The sequence below is a fragment of the Phalacrocorax carbo genome, chromosome Z (genome assembly GCF_963921805.1).
Source record: "Phalacrocorax carbo chromosome Z, bPhaCar2.1, whole genome shotgun sequence".
Classification (NCBI taxonomy): domain Eukaryota; kingdom Metazoa; phylum Chordata; class Aves; order Suliformes; family Phalacrocoracidae; genus Phalacrocorax; species Phalacrocorax carbo.
In genome coordinates, this window is record NC_087548.1 from 36,876,985 (window position 1) to 36,885,335 (window position 8,351).

The following is an 8,351-nucleotide window of genomic DNA, read 5'->3' on the forward strand; positions in this document are numbered from 1 at the left end:
AATTCTTACAAAGCCACAGGTTAAGAAAGCATCAACAAGTCTAAGTTTTAAGTGAACAGATTTCCTGATTCCTGAGACTGTGGCCAGACACAGTCTGTGCTCGGTCTTACCTTATGACCAGAGATTTTCTTAGGCTAAGTATAGAGTGTGGTCCTTTGGTTTAGCAAAGTTTTCAGGAGAACATTAGCCAAATGTATCCTACAAATGTAAAATATTAGTTCTGTCTTGAGATATCTCATCTTTGCAGTACAGGCCATCACAATTTAAACACTGTGTTTTTATTTTTGAGTAATTTCCATTAAGGTAGAGGCTTGCTGTCAAATCCCAGTACCATCTAAAAATAACATTTATGGGAAGTGCATAAAAGGTGAAAAGAAGTAAGGTGTCATTTTTGAGTGCTAATGCAGAGTTGAGCTATTCCTTTTATGGATTGCATCATCATCATCATCATCATATGTCTGCTATGTATCATATAACATATATCACATATTATGTATATATCATATATATGATGATACAACAGTAAATAATGTGTGTGACAACATCTGCCAATAAAATGGTAGTATCTTTGACTAACGCAACAACAATTCTCCTTCTTTTGTGACATGCAATATCATTACATGATTTAAGCCCTGTTGTGCTCACCTGTATTTCACATGTCACCTGTGCAAAGTGTGGAGACGTGGGACAGGGTGGTGTTGTTACGTGGATAGGTGTCACTTCGTATAAGCGGTAGATTAAAAACACCTGTTGGTTGGTAACCTGTTCAGGTTTATTTGCAGCAGATTTTGATGAACAAAGTTGTATTAACAGTCACAGTTAGCGTCCTAAGATGTGGGCTTCTTTGCTTGCCAGCCAGGAGGGTACAAAAGCAGCAAGAAGCATCGAGGTACTTGAGAAGCAGGCTTTTTGAGAACACAAGCAATAGGCTTTTGAATCTTAGAGCCTTGTTTTGCATTCTCCTCAATTTAACAACCATTAGTAAGACGAACTGCTGTAATTTCTGAGGTTGAATTATAGATCACATTGTAATGATTTCATTTTTACAACACCCTCACTCTGGAACATGTTTGTTAATGCTTTCTTTTTTTAATTACTATTTTATTTTAATCTTATTTTAATACCATTTTCATCCAAGTAACTGAAATATTTAAATGTGGAGAATTATCCCAATACCTAGAGTTACTGTTACAGCTAGTCTTCCTTTAAATCCCACACCCCTTCCCTCCACACCAGTTCAAAATATGTCTAGAAAGAATATAAAGGGCTCTGCTTCAGTGAGAAGTGTTAGGAAGTTGGCTAATTTTAACATTTCAGTGTCTTGAGTATGACACCTAAGTGTTCAAAGCTAAGTAGCCTAAGTAGAAATGGTGTGGTATTCTTCTAAGCTACTGATCTCACCTTTCATGGTTAGGGCAGAGGAATTATAAAAGTACCATGACAAAAAAGAACGTATTAATGAGCATCTTGGTTTTCAAAAATAGTAGTGACAATTGGAATAATGATCTTCTCAACTGTGAAGTTGGTAAACTTGATGTGATCCTTGAAGTAAAAACTTCATGATGCCATTTTCACGGTCACTTGAACAAATTCAATATTGTACTTTTAAAATATCAAAATCATTATAGAATTCTTCTCGTATACAGTCACCAGCCACACATTTTTTAAACTATCTGAGCTTTGAAGAAAAAAAATCACACATTTTGAGATGCAGTACAATTTCAGGGGGATATAAAAGCCTACTAAAATATGTAAGCTGATATTAAAGGAAAATATATATGTAGGAATAGTGGTTTTATTGTTTAACATCCAGGCATCAGAACGGAAATGAGAGTCCATTCTTATCTCTTACAAAGACTTTCCATGCAGCTTAGGCTTCTTTGCCTTTCCCTTTGTTCGGCCTTTTCTCCATCTGTAAAATCAGGTTGGTACTTAAAAAAGAGCTTGTCTTTCCGACCTCTGCCGTGTGTATGTACAGTGGAAAGCATGACAGAACCCTGACTGTATGTGAAGGCCACCATCTTGATATAGTAATTCTCAAACTTGGAAATGACCATGAAATAAAAAACACCTAAAAACCCCCATTACAACTCAGAAGAATTTGTGCTGAGAGGAAGAACAGCCAATGGCTTTATCAGTTATGAATCACCCTTAAAACTGAATTATCTTAAAATTGTATATTGTGTATATATCCTGCAATAACACATTTGAGATTTAAATTTTTCCTTTTTTTGTGTGTTGTTTTTGGCTGATTAGTTTATGTGACATCCTGATCTCATGAATATTTATGACACGATCCTTGACAATTTGAGTGAGAGTACACTTTCAGTCAGGGTGCCATCTCTCTAGGACATAAGAATCCAAAGACTGGTGAAAACAACAATCCATCAGATCCAGTGTTTTGGTCTTTGACATTAGGCAATAACAAGTGCCAAGAAATTGTAGGCATGCAATGAAAGTATACAATGAGATTTTTCACTATAACGCTTCTAGCACTTCGTGACTATGGATTTCCATGTCCCTTGCTGGTGAATTATCTTATGAATACGACTAACAATTCTTTGAATCTGTCTGTGTGTTTGACATTCATAGCATCTCTGCAGTGATGGTAGCAGCATTTTTAGCTAAGGGTAAAGTGAAAGCAAAATACGTGTGTGCATATATGCATACATTTGTTTCTTCAGAATAGATGATTGCTGTAGTCACTCTTGAGTGTGTAGTTCCCTTGCAAGCTTCCAAGATGTATTAGAAACTCTTAAAATCATTACTAGAAGCTTCAGCTGGTGTGCAGCCAGCCTCCCTGCCTCACCCTCCAAAACAACCAGCAAAAAAAGTGCCCCCCAAGACTTGAACTCACAGAGCAACTTACACATGGCTTACTCAAACGTGGGAACAATCACACCAAAGGTGTGGAGGGCCATTTATTATTAAGTAATGCATTGATCATTTACAGTGTGTTTGGCATAAGGTTTTTCAAGAAAATCAGGGACATTTACAGGAATTAAAGGCTAAACAAAAAAAGCGAGGCCTGTTCTCTTCCTACACAGCTACACTCGGAGCAGAATTCAAACTCTTATTGAAACCGATTACCTTAGGGCCTCTTGCTTGCTTTGCCTGCAATGTTGGTGTGTGAGAATGGTATGTGACAATACCGGCAGAGGTGGATGAGACCTGTGAAATGAGAAGATTTAGTGGTGGTGAAGTAATTTTCAGCTATTAATGGTCTTTAATTCCACCCAAGCACCATGGATACTTGGTTGTATGATTAACATAGAGGAATTTAATACTTAAACCAGAAAAATAATTTTAAAATTACCTTTTCTTAAATCTTCATGCAGTTTTATGGCTGCTTGCTTATATGGCATTATGTTATTTCATTGTTGTTATGTTATAGTTACGCTTCAGATGTAAGCATACCCACACAAATTTGCACCTAACCAACAGGGACAGTATCAGAGGTATGTTAGCACATTTTTATCAACACAGGTCAGAGAAAGTAAGTGCTGGCAAGATGCCCAGTGTGGCAGTTTTTTTGTCATTGGCATTAGAGATCTAGGCTGGGCTAGGCTGGGCTGTAACTTCAAAACAGGAAGTTTTACAAAAAACCTGGCAACTCTAGTTGGGTGTGGGCACAGAAATGGAGAAATTGAATTTACATATACCTTTGTCAGCTTTTTTGGAAGTGCTTTGGAAGTACCAGAATTGAAACAACAGTTTACATAGCATCTTCTGTATAAATAGCATGTCTTTTTTATAGAATTGTACTCTGTGGGCTCCTGCTATTTGACGTGTATGGGACCGTGCATAGTCATACATGACACTGTAGTTTAGGGTTTTAAGAAAGCGCAAGTTAAATGCATAAAGCTAAAGACTATAGTGTGGTCATTTATATATGAATATGTATATATTAGGAAGCATAGTTAAGATTGTAGGTGTCTTAGCTTTGGTACACATCTGACTCTTGAAAACTTGATAGCATAATTTTAATGTTTGTTTCATGTAGCTTTTTTTCACATGGGATATAGGGATAACTGGTAGTTTCCATGCGGTCATTTGTTGGGATTTGTTGTTCTTCTTTTCCTTTTATTTTTTTTAAGCTCCCCCTTGTGGAAGTGTGTGAATATGAGATTCTCCCCTTCCACTTGGTAAAAAATATTTTCCTGTTGTTCTGATTATGGACAAAATATTGAATATGTGAATTCCTGTGATTTAAGCAAAGGTGTGCAAATAAAAATGATAATTTTGCATCATCTCTCCTGGAGACCTGGAATGTAATTTTGGAAGACTTGTGTTGACAGATACTGAGATCTGGTTCACTGCATCTACTTTCATTGGAAATTGAACATGATTTTTCTGCTAACATTGACTTTTATGTGAAGAAGTACAGACCTTTCTATGTGTAAAATGTGTAGGCAGATCTCTGCTACATTTCATAGACAGGATGGACAACACTCATAGGAAAGATATGAGAATGTTTAGGGGTTTTTGCATGAAATAGAAATTGAAGTAAAATACCTGGAATGTCTGGTGGACGTCTAGAGACTGTGTTCAAGTCTTTCTGAAAACTTAATGGCTCTTCCAACTTGGTTAACTACACTGAAGCTGTCATGACTGACTGTTACTCCATAGAATAATGACTTCTTCAGCTGGAGGCACAGCTTCAGTCAGAGAGTTACATCTTGCTGTTGAAGTATTGGCCACCCAAGGCAGTTCCTTCTCATCAGGCATGCCCTCTTCTTTCTCCATCTTTTCTGTAACAAGTGTTACAGAAACCAGACTACTGTAATAGATTTCTAACACATTTGGGTAAAATACTAAGGAAGCCTGTCATTCAGTGTTACTCAGTTATGCTCTGATGGACAAAACCTTTTAGCTATGGAGTGCAGCTATGAGGTAATAGTGGTATAAATCATGCTTGCGCATGCTCACATGTTTCTGTCAATGGAGAATTTTCTTCTGTACTCTAAGCACTGTAGATTTCAGTGGTGTGGCCCAGCCAGGGGAGTTATTGATGAGCTATGCTTTAGTCTTGTTTCTGCCTGGCTTGAAAGAAAGAAAAGAGAACCTTTGCTTCTGAATGTCTTTTTTAGATGTTTATCACCAGAAAACATCATGTTTTCTCTTTTTGGGTGGTCATGCTTATAACTGTTTGAGAATTTTTGAACAATATATGTGGTGCTTTTTTTTTCTTGTGAGAAAATGCAGATTCATCAAAACTGATACAAGAAAATTTCCAGAATTTTTTTATCAAGTTCTAAGCCTAGTTAAAAATTTTCAGAACAAATGTAATTTTTCTCTTTTACAACAACCTTCTGTTTTGAAACATCAGTTACTTATAAAAAATGAACAGAATTAAAATAAAAATTAAAATTAAACATTTTGAAATTATGCTAATGAAAATGATAACTTCAAACTTATTTTAAAAAATTATTCACTGTTACATACTTGAGTAATAATTTATAATAATTAATTAGATTTATAAAATAATAATGAATTTCCAGTTCACAGTGGCCGGGCTTCTGTTTATGGATATTAGACATAGTTCTGTCTTCATTTGTCAGCTGAGAGAGCTATCTACTCTTAAAACTTAGGCAGACATTTATAGTTGAATTTAAACAATCTATTTTTATTAAACTAAGTTTCTGAAAGTATTTGTCATAAGGCAAGATGTTTCCTTAGTTCCTTAGATTATTTTTCCATTTTTTTCAGAATCTTCTTCAAATTTTCTAGATTTCTTTTGAAGTACCGATGCCAAAACTGAGTAAAGTGGTCTCATCAGTGCTCTAAACGTATGCTATTACAAGAAATACCTCTGAACTGTTAAGGCATCCTCTGGCAGGGGAAGGTGTATTTGGTATTTTAGTACTTTTAAAATGAAAAGAAGCATGTATGTATGCAAACATCTTGGTTAACAATTCACAAGTAATACTGATAGTGACAAAATCACATATATCAGGATCTCAGCTATAGAACAAAATCCCTTCAACTGCTTATGGATATGAAGAACTTAATTTGTTTGGTAGATAAAATATGTATATGTTGGATAACATTTTAAAAATGTAAGCTTTTGTATTTGGAAACATTCACTATTGTGGTATACAGTCTAAATAGCACTACGTTTTAATCTAATACTGAGATTGGGTATTTCTTTAGTACGAATGATGCTGACTGCATGCATTACATAAAGTTATTGCTTTGGAGTTCTGGCGATGAGCTGTAAGATATAACTGTACATACACAATGCAGTTCAAATACAACTATAGGTAACTACATTTGTTCAGTATTTGAAACTCTGTAAGATGAGATTTGTTGCAGATTTAATAGGCCAATGATCATTCTAACCCATCATAGCTTGTGGCTACTGTTCTTCTGTTGGGGTATGTTTCATCTGCTATAAACAATGAACTATACTGTTTGGTGTAAATATGATGTGATATCTACTGATGAGTTTTACACAGTTGCCAGAAAATATTTAGCCTAGTGAATTAATGGTGGCATTCTCGGTGCCAGATTAAGTTAAAGAAACTGCTGAATAAAATGATTAGTTATGAGGATAATCTATCTCCTAGTCTTTCCTTTCCTGGTGTTCCTTCCTGGAGAACACTGTAATTCAGCTCTCATGCAAGGATGGAATCTGGATCTGTGGAAATTTTCTGTTAAATGTAACTAAAGATAGAATAAAATAATAAAATAATTTATTTTGTTTAAATTGCAGTGCTAGTGGGGTGGAGCCATTAATTAATTTCACAGGTTTTGTTACAACCTTTTTATAGTACCATAAATTCTTTGCAATATCAATATTCTTCTATGGTTATGGGTCTCTTTCCTGTTAAAGGTGGTAAAAGTTGTTTCTAGTCTGCTGAAATACTGAGCTTCCAATTCATCTGACAGGAACTTTCTTGTCTCATGGTCTGCATGGAGTAAAAATGTATGTTAGTAGATCTAAATGGTACTTAAAAAAAAAAAAAAGGGAAAAGATGGAGGAACATGTATAATAAGAAAAGCATGTATCTACTGGATGAAGTTTGAGGTTTGACCTGTTTTACTGGGTGCTGACTAAAAGCAGCTTTGCTCGCATGACTTGTCTCTACATATGCAGCACTTCTCAGTGGTGCAGAGAACTCTTTACCCTAGAAAACTGGAAATGTTCCCAAAGTGCCCAGTACTGTAAAAATTTGGGATTTTTTCAGCATGTAACAGTAACTAACCTGCAAATGTTCACTGTACAATTTTGTTTGTATGAACTGGGAAATATCTCTTCTTCTTATGCATACCAGTGTGAGTAAATTGTTTGTTGTGTAATTACCTCTGAGGTGATGGTAAAAAATAATGCCAAGCCAATCAGGTTGAATATCACTGAGCTTAAGCATGACAGCCAGGTTTCTAACTGTGGAGAAACAACAGCTTGGCATTGTTGCTGTTTGACCAAGCCTGAGGATGAAGATAACACCAAGCCAGGAAACAACTGTCATCCCCTCTTTCCTTCCTAGCCTAAATAAGTGGTGTGTTTGGCATCACTAAAAGCCGCTAGGGAGCTTTTCTGCACAAAGGCAGAGTTTGTGCTGCAAGCAGGATATTTTTACTTCAATGAGGGAAGGGCCAAGTGGAATTTACAGAAGCTGGTTTTAGAAATTAAGGGCTAAACAGAGCACATGCATAGTGGCTGAATAGTCATTTGATCCTTGGCTCAACAGGCTTTTTGCTTTTATGGAAATTAGTATGTGTGATTATTTTTTTTTTGAGACTTTTTTAATAGGTTGCTTTAATCAAAGGTCCCAGGAGTCAAAACATAGATGAATGTAAGAAAATTCTCAGATCAATCCCAATGGCAAAGTCAGAGATGGCCTTGCTGCCAATGGGCAGAGACCCAGTATGAGTGGTAGAACCAACAGCCAACCGTGAGCAAAAGTCAGAAGTCTATATTGTGCCTGAAAAGGATCAGGTAGGAGAAACAAAGACATATTTTCTCCTGCAGTGGTGCCAGTAGGCATTTGAAAAGTTTTCTTAAAAATTTTGATGTATCACTTCTTTCTACTGTCTTATTAGCCCACTTCTCAAATCTTTTCATTGGTTTAGATGCTGAGAATTAGATACCTTTATGATTTTTTTCCCTTTTTATTGGTGTAGCAGTGCTAGTTTTATGATGGACCAAGCTTCTCTTGTACTTCTTAATGTTTTTGCACAGTGAGATGCTTCAGAAGAGATGAGCCTTACAGGCCTAATATATAGGTCTACATGAACACATGAATAACACCCTGAATGTTGTTTGTATTTCCTCCATGGCTCAACAGAAAATATTTGATGTTTCAAAAAATGTCAGTTTGGTCAGCTTCCTCATAACATCTTCATCC